Source organism: Peromyscus maniculatus, chromosome 6, assembly GCF_049852395.1.
Source record: "Peromyscus maniculatus bairdii isolate BWxNUB_F1_BW_parent chromosome 6, HU_Pman_BW_mat_3.1, whole genome shotgun sequence".
In the NCBI taxonomy this organism is placed as follows: domain Eukaryota; kingdom Metazoa; phylum Chordata; class Mammalia; order Rodentia; family Cricetidae; genus Peromyscus; species Peromyscus maniculatus.
The window spans coordinates 51,611,422-51,633,007 of NC_134857.1; the positions used below are offsets into that span (position 1 = coordinate 51,611,422).

Below are 21,586 nucleotides of genomic sequence, written 5' to 3' on the forward strand. Positions count from 1 at the left end.
ATTTTTCCTTTGTCACAGGCTTTTACACAACAAATCACAAACAAAAAGCACAAAATAGTGAAAAGGTGTGGTATAGACCTCTATGAGGATACCAGTTTACAGTGTGGAAGTTGAAATAAGAAGGCAAGCTCTCACATTGTTTAACCTTAGCCTGGAAATGGTACATTAGATCATCTCTGTTTGAGTGTCTTTGGATTACTGTGAAAACACTGTGCTGATATGGGGCTTACAAGTAATAGTCATTTAATATTTTGGTTGAGACACTAATTCTGTATATTGCTAGAGTAAAATGTAATGCTTTTACTTGTGTCTCTATTATATAGTGAAAATCATAATAAAAAGCAGGGATGGTGGTGCAGGCTTGTAATTTTAGCACTCAGGAGGTAAGGGCAGAAAGATCAGATGTTCAAGATTATCCTTGGTTGCCATCTTAGTTACTGTTCTATTGCTGTGCAGAGAGACCATGATCAAGGCAGCTCTTCTAAAAGACGCATTTAATTGGGTCTTGATTGCAGCTTTAGAAGGTTAGTTCATAAACATCATGGTGATGAGCATAGAGAAAGGGCAGTAAAGCACTGGGGCAGTAGCTGAGAGCTTTACATCCTTATCCAGAGCAGGGAGGGGGAGAGAGAGGGGGGGGGGGGGGGAGGGGAGGGAGAGGAGAGAGAGAGAGAGAGAGAGAGAGAGAGAGAGAGAGAGAGAGAGAGAGAGAGATGGGGGGGGCTTTTGAAACCTCAAAGTTCATTCTCAGTGACACACCTCCTCCAACAAGGCCATACCTTCCTTAATAAGGCCACACTGCCTAATTAGGTCACATTGCCTCAAACACTTCCACTAAACAGGGACCAAGCATTCAAATATATGAGCCTATGAGGGCCATTCTCTTTCAAGCACCACATTTGTATAGGAACTTTATGGCCAGCCAAAAACCAAACAAACAAACAAAAGAAAGAAAATTAGAATATACAATGTATACTTTCAACTTTATCCTTTCTACATGTTGAGTTTATCTAGAGTTCTCTTTTTCTGGCTTTGTTTCCATATAAATAAAAATAAAAAGAATAGTTTTGTGCATGTATCTATGTATTTATTTATATTCTATGCTTCAAATAGATTTATGAAGTTTAGAAAAAGATTATTAACGTTATACTTCAAGGCTCTTAACTATAAATGAAAGACAAAAAATCAAATATCTGAAGCAGAGGTGAAAACTTCATCCGCTTGTCATCGTTTACTGTCATCTATTGTCCTTTTAATCTACATGCTATTTATACATTTGTGTATATAGCAGATACTGTCAAAGATCATTTGATTTATCTTTTAGTAATATCCTGATAGCTTTCTCTCAGAGCCAAAAGCCATATAATACTTTTTTTTAACATATGTAAGCATTTATTTTTATTTTTCACACAGAGCCTTTGGTTTATTTTGTTCCATTAGACTCACACTTTTATAGTACGTTACTTCATATTACTTTGAAGAGATAGGCAGGTATGCTTGTGTGAATTTAAAAATAACATTTAGCTTATTCAAGGTAGCGTAGTTCAGTACCAACAGCACTGAGAGTCTAAGTATCAATTGGCACACAAAAGGAAATACCCAAGTTGAAACAAATTTCCTATTTACAAAGAAAGGATGTTTTGTTTGACTCTTTTCTCTGAGGGAAATTTGCTATCAGTGTCTTTAAATAAATTTCAGTAAGTCCTAAAAAATAGAAGGAAAAAATTATGAGATCTTTGAAGCTTCACTAAGGGCTAAATAATTTGCAGGGTCACTTTTAATTAGTCTCTTCTCTCTTTTAGTCATCATCACACACACAGACACACACACACACACACACACACACACACACACACACAAATGACCACATTACTTATATATCAGTAAATTCCTAGTGTCGATGAGATGGCGAAGGTATCACAGTAAAGATTGCTGGCCTTCAATAAATATTTGAAAATTATAGTAAGTCTCAGATCTTCACAGTTTTATGAGAAGCCAGCGTAGCATAGTCAATCTATATATTCATTCCTGGGCTTTGTTAAGCTATCGAGTTAAAGCTTTAAAATGGTTTCTGCTACTTTGTAAGGAAAACATTCTCCTATCTGTTCATGTCAGGCAGCAACAGAAGTATTTTCATCAGTGCTAAGCCTGCATTAAAGAGACTAATGGCACTGGAACTTACCATCATAGGAGGGTCAGACCTCTCCATTCAAAATCTGTGTCAACTTGAGTGGATGATTCTAAAATATCACTCCACTGAAAGCAGATGATGCATGGATGCGCTGAAAAGCATTTAGGAATCCTTTTCATCCAGCTCTCTTTTATAGGCTGTTAAATTTCCCATCATTGATATGCTGCTGAACTGACCATACTGAGGTGCTTGTGTCCTAGGGTAAAATTGAAATTGAAGTGGACGTGACATGAGAAACTTGGTAGTGATATGCCAGGGAGCTTGCAAAAGAAAGGAATTGTTTTCTGTTATCAAAATGTCAAAGACACAGAGCCTGGTTGATTGAATGGCTTTCCTGAATAAAATAGAATTCTGTGGGTGTTTAGAACTCCTTTGCTTCTTTATTTCTCTTCTGTGAGAATTTTCAGGGGCCAGATATGAAATCTAATGACAGGTACCCTTCACAAGCTTGAAATGAGGTGGGGATTTGCAATAGTGGTGGGTATGGACTCACTGCTGTGACAATGGGTTGGTGAAGCATAAACAAATCTATAGTATAGTCTCTAAGCTGAATCCTAAACATGCATGTTGAGCATGTTATGTTGATTGTTTTATCTATAATGTGTTATAGTGTGTTGGGACTCCTAATATCAACTTTAAAATTATCTTACTAAAAAATACCAATTTTGCCTACATTCACAATCCATACAGCATAATTTTTATGACATCAGATATGTGTGTTTGTGTGTGTGTGTGTGTGTGTGTGTGTGTGTGTGTGTGTGCATGTGTGTGTGCATGTGAGGGTTTCCTACACACTAAGCAATCATCCAGTAGGTACCAGTTGGGTATGCTATAATTCAGTTCACTACTGGCACTATCTACCCTGAAATAACATAAAACCCCATAAGGGGAGGATTTGATAATATAAAACTCCCTCCACTTCGTATGTCAGTTGCAAACCCAAGGTTTGTAACCAGGTTGTTATAAACAGAAAGTTTTCACAGCTGACCAACCTGCTGGTCTGGTTTATTTGCTAGAGTAGCTCACTGAACTTGAAGAAGCATTTGTATTTATATATTTTAATAAAAATATTGCAAAGGATAAAAATGAACAACAGCCTGTTGGAAGACATGCATGGGGCAAGGCATACTGAAGTCCACAGAGCTTCTATGCCCTCTGCAACCACATGTCCTTTTCCATGCCTGCAGCCATCAGGAAGCTGTCTAAACACTACCCTTTGATGTTTGTGTAGAGGCATCATTAAGTAAACATGATTGATTAAGTTATTGCCCATTGTGATTGACTCACTCTTCAATCTTTCTCCCCTCCCAAGATGTTATGGATCTTGACTGAAAGTTCCAGCCCTCTGGTAGCATGATCTATTCTCTTGGCTACCACCTCCCATCCTAAGACTATCTGGGAGCCCATCAAGAGTCACCTTGTTACAAGATTTCTTATTACCTAGGAAATTCCCAGGGATTTAGAATCTCTCTGTCAGCTATCTCTGCCACTCAGGAAATTACAGAGGTCTTAAGAGCTCTGTGTCAGAAACCAGAGACAAAGACCAAATATTAGCACAAAAGATTCTTTTAATGCTTCTATTTATAAATGTCTTTAGAATGTCTATGTCCACATGCAAAGACAGTGATCAAATATATGTGTTTCTTCCTCTTCTTTTTCTTCCTCCTCCCCCCTTCCCTCCCCTCCTCCTCCCCCCTCCCCTCCCCTCCTCCTCCCTCCCCCTTCCCTCCTCCTCCTCCTCCTCCTCCTCCTCTTCTTCTTCTTCTTCTTCTTCTTCTCCCTTTTCTCCTTTTCCTCCTCTTCCTTCTCCTTCTCCTCTTCTTCATCTTCCTCCCCTTCCTCCTCTTACTTCCTCTCCTTCTTTTTGAGTGAGGGTTTCTCTGTGCAGTAATCTTGGCTGTCGAACTCACTTTATAAACTAGGCTGGCCTGGAACTCACAGAGATCCACCTGCCTCTGCCTCCCAAATGCTGACATTAAAAGTGTGCACCACCACTGCCCAGCTATATGTTTCTTCTTATATAACAAGACCTTAGTGAGTTACACAATGAAACAATGAATGTTTGGAATTTCATGTCATAGTCCTTCACCCAATGCAAGTGGAAATTTACAAGCCTAATTCAACTATGTGGATTGATAACCAATGAGCACATCCTTCCTCTCAAGCACCTTGCTTTTGTTTGTTTGTTTGTTTCCTTAATGACACATTTACTGTAATCTAAAACACTGGTTATCCAATATGGCTATAGCTTAGAGTCTTCTGAGTATATTTGGAAACCACTAATGCCTGAACTCTTCACATGAGGATTTAATTTAATATGAGATATTCTTATAACCTTAGTGCTTGAAAGCTTAGACATAGGATTCCAATATGCCAGGTAGAAGAGGTCAGAAAGACACTAAATAAGGGGCCTCCTGCTTACCAACTAATAAATGCTTTTTACTTGGTTATTCCCAATTTGAGCACTGTATGGATCATAGAATTTTCTTTTTCTCTTTGAGTCATAACCTATGCCACACCAGTACTTGGATATTCACTAATCCAAGGTCATAGTATAAGGGAACTTGTCCAATCTTTCTTTGGGAAAGTTGATAGTCCCAAGGAGCCCCAAGAGTGATGCACTGCTTTCTCTTCAGGACAAGAGGCAAGACACAGTGCAGGCAAAATTAAAGCTACACAAATCCTTTAAATGTCAAGAAGTTATAGAAAATGGGAAACATTGAAGCAAGATTGGAGGTTTGGAGGATAAAGAAAACTATCTGAGAGCAAACAAATGAAAAGTGAGGTTTAAGAGATTGCTAGGAAAAGAGACAAAGCTGATATTTGCCTGTGAAAATTGGATGAGAAAAGAGTTCACTTTATGGCATGGGGTGCATTACGTACATATGTGCACATAGATGTGTAGAAAAATAAAGTAGTCAAAAACAATAAACTGTTGATTATCCAGAGCCATGTTAAAAAGCTTATAGAATTTCTGCAGTTAAATATCTTTAAAGGGTATTGCATTTGTAAAGAAAAATTTGCTGTGACTCAGAGAGTCATTGGCATATTTACAGGCAACTCAATTTTAGAGTCATAGAAACCATTTTACTTCACAGAGTGCTTCCTACAAGACAGGAGTGCTATTACTCCTTGATTGATAGAAGGAGGGCTTGTTGGTGCCTTCTCCAAAATTTTTTGCCTGGTTCATATTAGAAACTGGGGGAAAGTAAGGCTGAGCATCTCTAGGTACCTGAAGATTATAAGGAAAGAATGTCAAAAACCTTACAAGACAAATGCTATTGGCTTATAAATCAATTTCACTATGGCCACATAATTTATCTCATCATCTCTATATAATATTTTCCTTATAAACATCAGAAAAAATGTTAAAGGCAGGTGAATAAATTGAAGGTACTGTGAAACTAATGTTATTCTTTCACTTTCATGCACATTCATTGTGGAGTTAGTTGAGTATATTTGTGCTCTCATGGCCATGATTGACATAACCTAACATAAATAGGAATTGACCATTTCCTCACAATCTGTGACTGAGTATTTTTTTTATCTGTTTGTTTTAGCCTAACACCAAGGGTGTAGAAGATATGTTTAAGGACCATAAATAATTGATAATAACAAAATAGCAATATTCCACATGGCTGTTTGAATTATGAATATGTGTGTGAGTCTCCATCATGTATACATTCCATTTCTTCTGTAGGGCTGGGTTTCTTGCAATCTGGACAAAGGGACAAGTACTTTATTACTAAGCTATGATCTAATTGCTAATTTTCTTTTATATGTTAAGACAGAGAAATACAGACAGACAGGCACATGTGTGGCATGCATGCACACACACACACACACACACACACACACACACACGGCAGGGGGCTTTGAAATCTTCATATTTTTTGCTGTAAATAGCTAATATTCTATATTTTATGCAAGCATCTGGCTATGTAGTAGGGGATGAGCCTTACTGTAGCCTCTGTAGATAGGAAATGACACAGCATTAAGAAATAGTAGATTATTTTGTTTGTTTTCGCCTGCATTGATGTTAAAAGTGAAGTTGATTAAAACCATCACAGAGTTGGAGAACCTTTTTCCAGCCTTCCCTAGACATTCTCATCTTATCCTTCACTCACAGAAGCTTGAGTAATTTCCCACAATTTCTAAAAGAAACTTACCCATTGACGGTGACATTAGAAAGTAATTTCTTTGATCACTGGAGCATTATAGTAGCAGCTAAAAAGAGAAAGAGGGAGACAGGTAAAATAACAATATGAATGGCTTAAAAGGCCACAAAGAATCATACTGTTAGCTATTACCTCCCCCCCCAAAAAAAAAGGGAAAAAGGAAAAGAAAAGAAAAACCTTAAAATGCATGTAGCTCAGAGTATAAATATACACATATAGTTCTACCAAACTTTCTCATCTGGGCTGATAGCACTCCCTCCAATTGCAAAAGACCACCTGTCCCAAACCCCAATACTATACATGAGAAGTACCCTCTTTAGAGTTTTCCAGGGCTATCCAAGAGGCTCCCAAAATATGCATTCTATTGCTACTGTCCTTTGTTAGTCCAGGGGTAAAAGGTAAGTTCCTATTCCTGAAGATATCATGCACTTCAGAAACAAAGTTCAGAGCCTCCAGAGCTGGACCTGACCTGAATGCCCGCTACTGGAGGACTAACTTTTATGGTACCAGAGGGAGTTGTGCAAGCTTCCAAACGACTGAGACAACCAACTGCCCTACTCAACTATGAACCTAATCAACAACCAACGTGCTACCAATGGGTGCAGTAGTAGTACACATACTTTGGAAGCAATCAGCTGCTCGCTACTTGGACTTAAGACCCACTCAACAAGAGGGAAGCTATGGTTGGTACTAGAAATCTAGCTAACTACCCAGTGCTAGTGAAGTCATGGTTATTAGAGGGGAATTTACAACCAATAACCTGCTAAACCATGATAATCTCCAACAACAATCTATAAACATCTGTTCTTATGCCCACAGGTAAGTGTAGTTTTTACCCCTCATCAAAAACACATATACAAGTAATATTATATGGACTCAACAAGTTATAGTTATGAATATATAGGTAAGTATACACACACACACACACATGAATATATGTACATGAATATATGTAATAACAGTTGATGAAAAGGGGCTATGGATGTGAAAGGGTGTTGGGAGGAGGGGAGAAGCCATATGAGAGGGCTTGGAGGGAGGAGAGGGAAGGGGGGATGCTTTTAATTGAAATATAATTCCAAAACAGACAAAATAATAGAAAGCAACAAAATGACCAACTGTTAGAAAATATTTTTTAAACCCTGCAGTATATTCATTTTAGTAGGGGGCTAGTATGTATTTATTATAGATAATGAAGTAAATCCATTTTTGTCTGATAACAGAGAACTTTGTACAAGATATATATGTATATGTATATATATATATTACTTAACTAAAAAATTAGATGAAAATTTCTATAAGTAAAAAGTCAATCTATAGGGCTAAATTTCAATGCCTGAATGCCTAAGGGTGCTTGATCTCTAAATATTATATTTTTACTGAAAATTAATATCTACAAAGGCACAAAATTTCATTTATTTTTTGGTCCACCAAGAATGATATAAAGTGATTTCATCCTTTAAGTTTTGGTAATGTCTATTATTACTCACTGGCCATACAAGACATCATTCTTTCACATATTTTGCCTACTGGTCCAAGATTTTACAAATTGACCCAGCCTTATTCATGGTAGTAATATATATGTGAAATAAGGTAGTTTTAAAAAATTCTTTTATTGACGTTGAATTCATTTTATATATTTTGGCAGGTCTCTGAGGATGGTTCTCATATACTCCATCATCAGTGTTAATTGGTGTGCATCCCAAGAACCTATTTGCCACCCTCCAATCTTGAAGTCAGGCTAAATTGCGTAATTACTCTAGAGATGCGTTTACCTTTAAGAAGATCTAATCAGTCAATAGACTGAAGAGTGCCTCTGATTTTTATACAGTGCAAAGTGAAAAGTTTATTAGATGACGGATGTATAACCACAAGGTGGAAGGCAGGCTGTGCTTCCAAACATTTGACCTCTTTTTCAAATAGGAAACAGGAACAACATCTGTTTGCCATGGCACGATGCCGTTGGCAAGTGATCTTTCCAGGTTAATTATTGGATGATGTGCAGCTCTTCCGTAATTTGACAGTTCTTCATGATGAGAGCTTCAAGTAGGCAGATGTTCCCCTATGGAATCAGAAGAGAATGGTGACAACTTCATTGCATACTGACAAGATGTCACACACCCTGTTTTTATAGACTTGGAAGATGAGCTCAAAAGTTCTTGAGTGTAATATTGGTTATTTGTGGGACATAGAAAGGAACGATATTAGAAAATGTCACTAATATCTCTGGCAATTAGAACATCAAACATTGCAGCTTAAATGTTTACCCAGGATAGGAATCTAGAGGTAACACTTGTAAGAGATATCCTGAGGATGAAAAATATAGATTTATTTTCAGTACATTTTTGGAAATATACCGGATTTCTACAGCAGTAGATCTTAACTACATTCCTACTGAGTAATATTATTACCATTAGCTGTTTGCCAGTAGCTACTGGCATAATTTTCTTTTTCTACTGCTCACTGGACCCAAGCCTACTCAATTTAGTGTAGTTGGCTGTAGTACCTCTCACTTTCTTAAAATGCAGGGCTTTTCAATTTAAAGAATGTTTATGGTATCAGAGTAATTTGAAACAGGTGTTTAAGCCTCACATCTATGCTGTGCAACAGAAGGTTTATATATTTTTCATTATATAGAGAGATAGACCACAGTACTTGAAATGACCATCTGTCATCAAATACATGCTGTGTGCTGAATGTAAGAGAAATAATGTTTCGATGCAAAATCCTTTGAAAGTAACAAGATGTACTCCCAATACCTTCTGTCTCTTTTCTTGTCACTGAATTGGATAAAAACAAAAGAATTATTTTGTTTTCTTGCTTTCAGAGTATCACCAATGAGAGAACCCTAGAATATTGCATGATGTTTTTGCTTGGTTTGGCTTATAAAACTGTAAGCCGTATATTTGAGAGAACAGTTAGTCCATGGATTTCCCCCAGAAGGGTGATATGTAAGCCTATATATTTTCTTTCTTGTTTTTCATCAATAAGTAGTCTGGATCTTAAATACTAGTACTCTTTGGAAGAATCTTGACTCTCAAGTTATAGCCTATTTATGTGCCCAAAGGGACGCCCAAAAGGTATTTGTGAATCTGGCAGGAGAGAAATGGCAAATTGTCCATCAGAAAGGAGCAGCTCCTAGATCTACTGATGACAGCTCTACAGAAATGCAGGACAATCACCGTCAACTCCATCAGTCTTTCACAATAAACTAGAAATCTGAACATTTACACACCTTCTCCTAATACTCCAATATTTACATCACATCCAAACAAACAATAAAAACTATGTGGATCAAACAACTGAAAATGTGGTCAGAGGTATACCAGTTTAGAACTTACTGCTCTAGCCTTTGAGAACTGCCTTCAGAGCTGAAGAGACAGACTCTGTTGCAGCAGGAGTGATCTCACCTGGTTTTCTCTCATCGGTGATTACTAGTGATAGTGGTGCTGATGCCAATATGCTTCTCTTGTTGCTTAACTGGTAACCAACGATGTTGTGTTCACATTTGTTATTTTCATAGAATTTTCACATTGGAACACAATTTGGAAGAAAAATGAACAAGATAAAGATGGAGATGATCCTTGAACTAAACATGGAGTCACTGATGAGGAATTTTGCAGACTACTAAAGAATATGTCATTTTAAAGGTGATCAGAAAAAACATTTCCCCCACTCTAAGAGTTTTCTTGTTGATGAGATAAAATATGTGACAAAAACAACTTATGAGAGAGAAGGTTTGTAGGGTGAGGAAAGGGCCAGTGCAGGAGGATGAGTCTGTCTGAAGTCATGAGGCAGGCACCCTCCTCAAGTGGTTTTCTCTTCCCCTTTTATTCAGTCCAGCCCTCCAACCCACCAGACAGAGTCACTTTTGTCCAAGATAGGTCTTCTCTTTCTAGTTAAAATCTTCACAAATTCCTTTAAAGACACATTTAGAGATATGTTTCCCAGGTGATTTCAAATCAAGTGATATTGATAGTGAAGATAATGATCACAGACATCGTATATTTTAAATTTTTATAAGCACTTTCTATATTGGGCACTTTCCCATTTTCTTGTATGTGTGTCTAGAAGGTACCAAACAGTATTTTAGGAGAACATGTAGTGAAGAAAATTCAGAAAATAATTGCTTTATTGGAGCTATGGTTGAGAAATAGATGGCAATTAAAGTATATAGTACCTTATAAGGACCACAAAGAGAATAATGTAGAAACAGATACAGAGAGTAAAAGAGGAAGCTTGAGCAACTGGATTGAGGGCTTGTCATTGCTGGGATAAGAAAAGAATGAAGGAGAAATAGATTAGGAGAGGAAGAATGGGAATGCATTCTTGGCTGGATCCTATTAGACATTCCGTGATGGTGTGAGATGGAGAGGAGAATGGGAAGGGAGAGCTCAGCTGCCCCTGAGAGTGAATGTATGATATGTGAAATTGTATGACTGAAGGCTAGAGAGATAGATCAGTGCAGGGGCATTCACCACCCAACTATGAGAACCAGAGACTGGATCTACAGCACTCAAAAGTTGGATGGGCAAGGAGGACTGCTTTAAGTTCAGCACTCAAAATTAGCCAGTTGGTAAGTGCTGGGCTCAGAGGGAGACTATGGTCTCATAAGGCAGGCATTCAGCATTGCCATCATACACACACACACACACACACACACACACACACACACACACACACACCACATACCTTTGTACTCTTACACATGCAAACACACACTCTCACAGATGCACACACTCTCACAAACACACTTTCACACACACTTTCTCTCGCACAAATGCATGTGCACACAGACTCATTCTCTCACACGTGTGTGCATATGCACACTACCTCTTTCTTACTCATACATACACATGCACACACATGTGTGCACAGACACTGTGTCTCACACATACACTCTATTTCTCTCTCACACACACATTCTTTCCTCCCAGACACATACTCTCTAACACACACTCACACACACATGCACACTGATTCTACAAGCTCAGAAATTAGGCAGTGCTGGTGAAAGTGCTGTGACCATGTTTATCATACACTAAATGGAGAGCAGAGGAATGACTCAGATGTTTTGATGCTTTGTCCTGATGATCCAGGGTCAGAAAACAAGAGCACCAGGGGTTGGATGAGCAGCAAGGGAACTGGAGCTCAGAAGTCAACACTCACTAGATAATAGTTTACCAAAGCCAATCCACAGCCAAAGCATGGCTGACGAGGGAACTGATTTAGTATGGTTGTTTGTGTACTCGAAGTACTGGAGATGGAATGGTCTGTAGTTTATTCCTAAGCAATTGCAGGGACCATCGTAGCGGATATGTCACTCAGAATGGTGTTGATCATACTACAGAGTTTTTCTGCCAAATAAGCATAAAACCAACCCTAAATCAATGGGCAACCATCAAACCATGTCCACTGCAAGCATGACAATCTGTTCAAACTGACCTGTACATCTGTTGAGTTGTGTGATGGAGACAAGGAAGCATTTACATGCTTTCGCCTGTCACTTAGCAGGACTTGAATCAGGACTTAGAAAGTGCATGCAGTTGTATACAGCTAATGAAGTAGATACATGATGCATTTATGGACACAGCTCACTCCAGTGCTAGTATTTTATATGTATTTTATAAGTCTTTTCATTTTTTCTAAGATAATTACTGAAGGAACAAGGTAGTTTGATTTTCAATGTTGTAAATAGCTGTTTGCAAAGGTGGCCATTCACCGAAGCAATGTTAACTTCAATACCCAATCCTTGAAAAATCTGTGATTGTGAGGGGCTTTTTCATCCTCCTTGGTGTGCCCTGCACATAGAGCATCCTTGGTCAGAAGTAGCAGAAAAATCTCAGCAGTAGTGATTTTGAGGCTCACTTGACACAAGGGAGCCATTTTCCTAATTGCCCCACCCACACAGTTGCTGAAAATTGAGTATTTCATGCTTCTCGACACATTCTATATCCTTTTCCCTGATATCCAGGCCTGGTGTACTGGATTCAGGTCTGAGGCTTTGCTGTGCCCCATGTGGAGTGATGACAGTTTCCATCCGCTCTCTTGCTTGGAGAACCTGGCTCAGCACAAAGAAGAGCTCTGCACTGGTTTCTTTGGCTTAGCACAGATAGCCCTCCTTTCATTTCAGGGTGAGAAGCTCTCTTCTTTCGGTCAAGGTTTTTCTCCTCTTCAGAAAATATGATCGTAGAAGTTTGGAAGACTTTTCCTGATTGCTAAATGAAGAATTTTCTCAGCAATATAGGTAACATGTCTAGAATGACTTTTATATAAAACAATATAATATCTTGATTGCACTTTTACTTTATTCTACTACCAAATGGCAGTTCCTGAAATTTTCTTTAAATTTTTTAAATTACATATTTGTGTGTGTGTGTGTGTGTGTGTGTGTGTGTGTGTGTGTGTGTGTGTGTAGGATCTCCACACACCTTTTTTTTCTATACCTAAAAAGTGGCATTTATCATGTGTGTGTGCACATGCAGGTGTGTTACATGCCCATGGAGGTCAGAGGACAACTTGTATGGATTTTCTGTCTACTGTGTAAATCAGAGGGAACTGAACTTGTGTCCTTAGCCTTGCTGGAAGAGACTTTATCTCTTGAGTCATCTCACCCATCATGGCAATAGTGACTAGAAACAAGACTTACCTGGGAATGAATCAATGACTTAGGAAAAGTAGTTTTCCCTCCACTGTTGCCTTGTGCTCCATGCCACTCTCTTTGGGCCATTATTACAACATCTTTGAGGATCAGTCTCAATTACAACTTAGGACAATAAACAACAAATATAAAGTAAATGATCATAATGTAAAGTTATGATTATTCATGAGTCAAAAGCTAAAACTCACCAACGTTCAAGCTAATTACCTAAGTTTAAGGAAAGTCATTCATTATTGGAAGTTGAGACTTGCCATGTTAAACCAGACAACAACACAGAGAATGGCCTGATTTTGAACGACTGAAAGTCTCCTGGGAAAATAAATGAACTTGTTGTACAGGTGAGAGAAACTGACCCTTACTTGGAATCATGCTATATTTTTATGAGAAGGTAGTTTTGTGTTACTGATACTTTGAGAATCTGCCCTCCCCCACTGGTACAGTCTTAGTTTATGTTAGGAATGGAGCATAGTTTTAATTACAGTGAAAATCTTCTTCAACACAATATTTCAATAGGGAACACTGATTTATTTTGGCTTATGGTTTAAGTGGGTATGTTAATCATGGTGGAGAAGACACAGTAGATGAAAAGCTTATATATCTGGGACACTGGAAGCATGAGGTGGTTGGTGACTTTGCATTGGCAGTCATGAAGCAGTGTGTAGTCTGGACTAGAGTCAGGGTATTCCCATAAATCCTGCCTATAATTGGCCCTATGTCTACTAGCAAGACCCTGTATCTAAAAGGGTCTACAGACTCCTTAAACAGTGCCCGTAGATGGTGACCAGGCATTCAAGGCCATGAAGCTGTGGGGAGCATTTTATGTTGAAACCACAGTGTTGTATTCTCATCCTCCAAAACAGCTCCACTACTGTTCAAAAGTCCAAAATATTTTCTGAGACTCAAAGTGATCTCTTAACTGTGAGGTCCAATAAAATAAAAAATAAAGTTGTATGCTTCCAACATACTGTGCTACAGAGTAAACATTCTCACTATAAAAAGGAAGAATGAGTATAGCAAGAAAAGAGCAAATCCAGTATTGCAACCAGCTAACCTTGTAGCTCATGTCTGGCTCCTGGAAGTCATGATAGCATTCTCTACACTCCCAACAGATTTGAGTAATATTGTCCCTGCTACAAGTCCTGTGGTGGGCCACCTATGGTTTCTTTCTTAGGCTTAATCAACTTGGTCTTTGCAGATTTCCTCAGTAGACATCATATATTCCTGGTATCCCAACATCTTTGACTCTCCATTACAATTTGGATTTTACATTCATTGCCTCACATACAACCCCAAGCATGGTTCATATTGCCTGATCTAAGCAAATTTCTGGAATGTTGGTGTAAGTTTCTATGACTCTGTAATTCTTGTGTTCTGCATGCCTCCAAAACCAGTGCTATGTGAGCAAAGAAGCCAAGTTCTCCAAGATGCTCAAGAGGTAGCTTATGACTAGTGAGGTGGCTTAGGGGGTAGAGGTACCTATTGACAAGCTTGATGACCTGAGTTGGGCATGGTGGAAGGAGAGAAACAACTTCCATATGTGCACCAACACCACGGCTCACTCCTTTCAAAAATATATGAATGAATGAATGAATGAATGAAATGTAGCCTTTCCCACCCCTCCCAGACTATGTATATAGTGGCCAAGTGTTGTGCAGTTGAACTTGGGAAAACATTTCCTTAGGCAGCTATTTTCAAGCAGGGAGTCACCATGGAAGTAATCTTTGGACTCTTACAGGCACTCTCCTTTCCAATGAATGTTTTCCAGATGGGTTTTTAGTTTTACAACTTGGAGCTTGTGATGAGTGGGTTCTTGCTCACAAGGCACAATTCTTATTGTTGTGATGTCAAATGTGCTGGCTTTTAGCTTTCTACTTTAATAAGTATAGATGCTGTCTATAGCACCTTGCAAGCTCTGCCTACAACTTTAACCACATTCTTGTTCCTTTCCTAGGAAAATGCACATTTTCCTTTTCCTCCTTCATGTTTTGCTCTTTCATTATAACATAGACACAAATCACACCAGTGCCTGAATGCTGTGTTGTCTTGAAATGTCCTCTACCAAACAAATTAGTCTACTACTTTAGAATTCAGACACTGAAATTTTCAGGATATGGAAAATTATAGCCAGATGCTCTGCTAGACTGTAACATGAGTAGGTGACCCCTTGTTAATTCTTGATAAAGTCTTTATTCCTCTTTGAAATCTCATGAGCAAAAAATGTGTCTATTGAGCACTTAATAGTCATCTGGTCCAAACTAAATATGCTTTACATATATTACTGCTTGCATTTCTATTAATATTCTTTTCCTCCCCACTTTCATCTGAGGGAACATTAACCTCTGCTTACCGCATTCTAGGATTTCTTTAACAGGATCTCCAAACTTTTCCATTTTCCTCTAACAAACCAATTCCAAAGCCAGTCTTTGAGCTTCCCCTCTGCTGCTCTGACAAACACCAGGACCAAAAGAACTTAGAGGAGGAACGGGCATATTTGGCTTACTCTTTGAGAACACACTCCATCATAGAGATAAGTCAGTGTAGGAATTTAGCCAAAATATGAAGCAGAAAACATGGAGAAATGCTGCTTGCTGGCTCACTCACTCACTCATGTTTAGTTAGCTTTCTAAATATGGCACAGGACCACTTGCTTATGGATGGTATTGTCCAGAGCAGGCTGGGTCAGCCTCCCCAATTAAGAATCAGGACAACACAGACATATCCATAGCCCAATCTGATCTGGGCAGTTTCTCAATGGAGACTTCCTTCTAAGGTGACCCTAGGTTATGTCAAGTTGACAGTTAAAGCTGTCTCAGACAGCCACTTAACATGGGACCTACATGTCAGAGGCTTAGGTTTGTCACAGCAACAGCCCTACATTTTGCTATCATGTGGAAACATTGGTTACTTTTCTTTTTGGTTGGGAGTAAATAACTGAAAGAAGCAACTGAAGGAGGGAAGAGTTTATTTTAACTTAAGGTTTGAATAGTTGCACTCTATCCTAATGGGAAAAGTATCTCAGTGAGACCAGATTGGGACTAGGCCACAGGAACACTCACTGGCAGTCAGGAAACAGAGATGAAACCCTCTGTGACTTTTGGCTTTATGTTGTGTTAGAATCCAGACCAGTTGCTCCTGAAGTCCTGCCCATCTGCAGCTCTGTCTCTCTCCACTTTCATAGTTGATTCTCCATACAAGCCCCAGTCTAAGAGGTTTTCATTATAAAGGGCTACCAGTGGCACTCCCCACATGATGGAAACACATTCATTAAATGGGCCTTTCTCCATCCATCCCATCCTGTCCCCCAGGCCACCTCTCCCCTCGCCTTGCAACCTAGGATGAGAGAGAGCCTGATGATACAAGTTCGTCCTATAGACTACTCATCAACCAAGTGATATGAAACCTCCCTCTTCCCTCAGAAACCTATAGGATGGGACTCTCACTCTGAGACATATGCCTGAATTCATCCCAAGGCCCTTAAAATGCTGTCTGTCTGTCTCTCTGTTTATATACCCAATAATTCTAATAAATTTCATGCCCCAAAGGATAATCTCCCTTAGTGATCCTTTTGAACTTCAAACCCAAAACCTTTCACCTTGTTCAATATCAAATTTGCTTTAAACATGCAGTTTTGGCTTGTGAATTCTATGGCTTTACTTTGTGTGTTCCTTTTCATTTCTAATTACACTAACAAAATAGTCTTCATTTATACACATGAATGTTATTTCACCATTAGGGCTACTTATCTGGGTTTATTGTCCTGCATCTTTCCAGAGAAGTCAATATATCCCCTTTATATATTTTTAATGTAAAGGCTATTAATAATTTTTTCATATTAGGACTGGAATATACCATGCATATTTTATATTTGATCTGTTTGTTTTTTGTGACAAGGTCTCACTATGTATCCTGGTTAGCCTGGAACTGGCTACACAGACCAGGCTGGCCTTGAGTTTGCAGAGATTCACCTGCCTCTGTCTCCTGTGCTGGAATTAAAGGCATGGTCTTTTATGTCTGGCAAGCATATTTTATATTTGTAATACACTCAGTTTGGACGAGGTGCAATTTAAGTATTCAATAGCCACACATGGCCCATGATCAAAGTATGAAGAACAGACTTCTGGAAAGATAATACTGGAACCGTATTTACATGGTGTTCTCTCTTTCTCTCAGCAACCCCTCAGCTCTTACTGTACTCTCTCTATATATATATATCTTGCCTTGTTATTTATTATCTGTCTTCCTCACTAGTTGTAAAATCCATAATATTTATGATGACTTGTCTGTATTGTTTATCACATCCTAGGAATAGTCTCCGAACTAAACTGGAGAACAAGAATAATGTGTTTTTAGCCAGACATCATTGTATATGACTGTAATTTCAGCACTCAGAAGGTAGATGCAGGAGGATTAGGAGTTCAAGGTCATCCTAAGACACACAGCCAGTCCAAAGTCAAGTTGGGCTACAGGAGACCCTGTTTAAACTCCCACATCAGTTAAAAATAAATATTTAAAGGATAAAGGAATGTTTAATTTCTCTAATATGTCAGTATGAAAACTAAAATCACCCAGACAACTACTGGGTTCGGGGAGTGAGCTAAGGCTAAATATCTCATTATTTAAAAATAAAATTTCAAAATTAAAACACTAGTTTTGCAGAGAATACATTAAGTACTTTTGTGGTTATAATGTAGACTCTCTCATCTCTACAGATCTATGTCATAAAGGCTTCAATTATTAATAATAGAAGCCCACATATTCTAAAGTTTATGTAGTTCAGCTGCCTTTTATTTTGAATTCTGAAGAAGTGATCACAAGGCATAGAATAAATTAGAGTCAGAGATAATGGATTAAAAAACTGAGATATCTGAACTCTTAATATATGATTTCTATATCAAATCACAGTGACATGTATGTGTGTGCTTACATAGAAATGGGCAGGTACACAAGCAGTAAGTCTGACATTAATATAAATCTCTGAGTGCTGTATTTATATGTGTATATACTCAAATATATGAACTATGTTGTAAGCTACCTGTTATTACATTTGCATTTAGTACTAATTTTCTTATTTATATTCATGTCAATTCATTTTTTGGGCCAGACAGCTCTTTATTAAGCAATGAATGTAATACATATTTACAGTGTACAATGATTGTCCCACAGCAATCACAATTTTGTTAATCCCTTGCACAGATAAATTGGCTCTGGTAGTGATTATGGAAGCTATAACAGTCTTCTATAGGTTGAGAAACTTAATGGTCAATTCATTTTGATACTATTCTACTGTAACAAACATGGATACCTTTTTAAATTCTGTAAATAGGGATTTTCCATTTTAGTATTATTTAATATAAGGAGGCATGTACTTGGCTCACTTAATCAATATTGCTATTACATAGATATTTTTCAATAACTGGTTTCAGAAATATATGTGTCAAGTACATTTTATCGGAAGGTTTAATGAGTTCAAGTAAATTTGCAGTATTAGCTCTAACACAAACCCAAGTTTCCTCTAGAAGCTTTTCCCAACCTAAGCTATGTTTTTTTTAAACAATCATGATAAGAGAGTAAATAATTTGTAGCTCAACTGTTGAGCTTCTTTTGACCTTTTATCTGACTTAAGTGATTGTTTTTTAATGGGAGTCCTTTGGAGGAATCAGTTGCCTTGATTCTCTAAATGGTTTTTATCTCAGTGTAGGTGGAGCTGGGCTCACAAGGCTTATTCAGGTCAGATGGCTTTGAAAAGCATTAGTGACCTGAGGACGGGTTCAGCGGTTTGCTGTTTTGGCCCAAACCTACTTTTCCACAGGTAAGCACTCTAGGCTTTACATCATTCTTGCAGTACTCATTCTGAATACGTGATTTCTTCTAGTGATACCCTAGAATGGTAGAAGTGAAATTGGAAATGTAAACACCAAGATGCTAGAAATGGTCAAACCCACTAGTTTGATTACTCTCATTTCAAAACTCGTTTTAGAAGGTGCAAACTTTTATCATAGGTAAACACCTTTTAGTTTTTAAAATTACATGAAGTTTCAGGAGTAATTTTAATTGTTAAAAACAAATAAAAAATTCCCAAATGAGAAATATTATGATGGGCATTGTGTAGATGGGATATGTAAATAAGGAGCTGATACAAATAACTGGCACCATTAAGGTGAGATATTCATCTATTACTAAAAGAATTTAGTAAGACAAATTTATTCCCAAAATGATGGGCCACAAAGGGAGTGACGATGGGGGGTTTACTAGCAGACATAGGTACATTGAAGATTGAGGGGTTACTAGAATTTCATGTCACATAGATGCATTATACAAGAGAGAGTACGTATATATGCATTAAAAGAATAAATAGAAGAATTGTGGTAGAAATATCTTATTGCATTTCATTGGTGAGAGTAGCCCTGAAAACTGTCCGGTTAGAGGGTGAATATCATTGTGAGCCAAGTCTGGAAAGAGGGATAGAGGCTGGTAGTGAGGTGAATGAATACCATTTCCTCAGATGTTATTTAGTAGGCTGCTGAATAATGCTGGTACACTCTGCACTGATCCACTCTGTTATTTATGGTGTTGCTCTGTTTTCCTGACATGTCCTTATGATTCCATCTTGCTCAGAGGATCTCAGGAGTATAAATAACTCTTAATAATGATTGGGGAAAAGATATAAAGGAAAGATAGAGGTCATATCAAGCTTATAAGGGAATTTACATCTAACCTTGTCACCAATTTGGTTATTTGGTTTATATATAGAAAAGATGTTTGGGTTTGACCAAGAAGATAAATTTGACAGGAATAAATGTATAGTCCTGTATTTAGTTCATAAAAGTCACTTGCAAGGTGTAGGATAGATTTTATAGTAAACAGTGGAATAGAAAAATTTATTTGACTGTAAACTAGACAAGAGTAATATGGCTCAAAATGTATAGCAACAATACGTACAGTTGGACCTACAGGGGGCAGGCATGTTAACTGAAGTGAGAATTATATTCTAGATGAATTGATAAAACAGCCCAAATTAGCTAGAACATTAAAAACTATCTAAGTACTATATTCACATATAATTCTAGTGATACTTGTAGTTGAGTTTTAGAACTCCTTGACATTGATCTATCTGATTTAGTTATACCTGCCAAAGAAGAGAGACATGCAGATCACATCAAAATACTCCAGGGATGTGAATGAATACTTCTAAGCCATGACTTCTGACAGTTTTGGAATGAGGCAATGCCTTCATTTACATTCTCTCTGGATGCCTGACAGTTGACATGCTATTTAGCTTTTGATGTGTTGTTGGTCATGATCACATAAACGAGAGATATAAATTCTGATGAGGCAGAAATGATTATGAAAACCTACTTATAAAATATCTTTCTTATCTTCCTCTACAGACTGTTGGAAGAACTCACGGGAACCTTTTGTACAGTATGATACGTAAAAAAACGACTTACAAGGATTAGTGGTTGCTAACAGACCTTGTGTCTCCACTCCTCTGTCTCTTTTTCAGCTTTGGACAGTTAGTAAGGTTGCAGGCTGAAGCTACATGCTTACATGTAGCTACATGCTCATCCTTCAGAAATTATTCTTCCTTCATTAGTATTACTTGCAAACAGACACAAGCATTTAGTGTTTCTGAGTGATCCAGAGATTATCTACACTCAGGGTGGTTCTAAAGCAATAAAACTGATCTCAGACTCACTGGTTTCAATGTCTACAGTTTGGATTAAGTGATCTGTCGATTCAATAAACTGTCACTTGTCTTAATCCCCAGGAGATAGTTGATAACATCTGTAGATATTTTGGATGTTAGAGCTGTGGTAGGGAAGTGGTAGTGGATGTATGTCACTTGCTTGCTGTGGATAGAGGTTGGGATGTTGCAAGTCAGTATAACCCCCAAATTGCTAATTGTGCTGTATTTGAGAATCTTGTGTCTCAGGATAGTTTGAAAAACATCTCTCTTTCTAGGGGCAAGTGTCTGTCTCTCTATTTGCTCAGTCATTCTAATTCTTTTCAAAATTTATTTATTTTTATTTTATTTTTTTGGCGGTATACACCTTTAATTCTTTTTTTTCCCTTATATTTTATTTTACAATACCATTCAGTTCTGCCTATCAGCCATGGATTCCTTTGTTCTCCCCCCTCCTGCCCCCCTCCCCTTTCCCTTCCCCCCAGCCCATCCCCCATTCCCACCTCCTCCAGGGCAAAATGATCCCGGAGGACTGATATCAATCTGGTAGACTCAGTCCAGGCAGGTCCAGGCCACTCCTCCCAGATTGAGCCAAGCGTCCCTACATAAGCCCTAGGTTTCAAACAGCCAACTCATGCAATGAGCACAGGACCTGGTACCACTGCCTAGATGCCTCCCAAACAGACCAAGCCAATCAAGTGTCTCACCTATTCAGAGGGCCTGATCCAGTTGGGGACCCCTCAGCCTTTGGTTCATAGTTCATGTGTTTCCATTCGTTTGGCTAAAAAGATGTAACAAGTTAAATATGATGCCAGAATTGGGATTAGTTACTGTAGACTCAATTGTGGATATCTTCAAGTAAAGTTTCTCCAGTT

The 21,586-nt window shown here is 38.1% G+C and overlaps 1 long non-coding RNA gene across 5 annotated transcripts in view; it reads left to right on the top strand.

Annotated features, from left to right (window-relative positions):
- The window catches only part of LOC121830178 (uncharacterized), a 42,224-nt gene that overhangs the window by 8,195 nt on the left and 12,443 nt on the right, over positions 1-21,586 (top strand). For 2 of the 5 annotated variants that reach the window (XR_013052113.1, XR_013052110.1), the window contains exons 2-3: positions 9,890-10,016; positions 18,721-18,836. This is a non-coding gene — a long non-coding RNA (uncharacterized LOC121830178). Of the gene's footprint in view, positions 1-9,193; positions 9,318-9,889; positions 10,017-12,499; positions 12,614-18,720; positions 18,837-21,586 lie in introns of all 5 variants that reach the window. The other 3 variants (XR_013052111.1, XR_013052114.1, XR_013052112.1) reach the window with 3 other exon arrangements.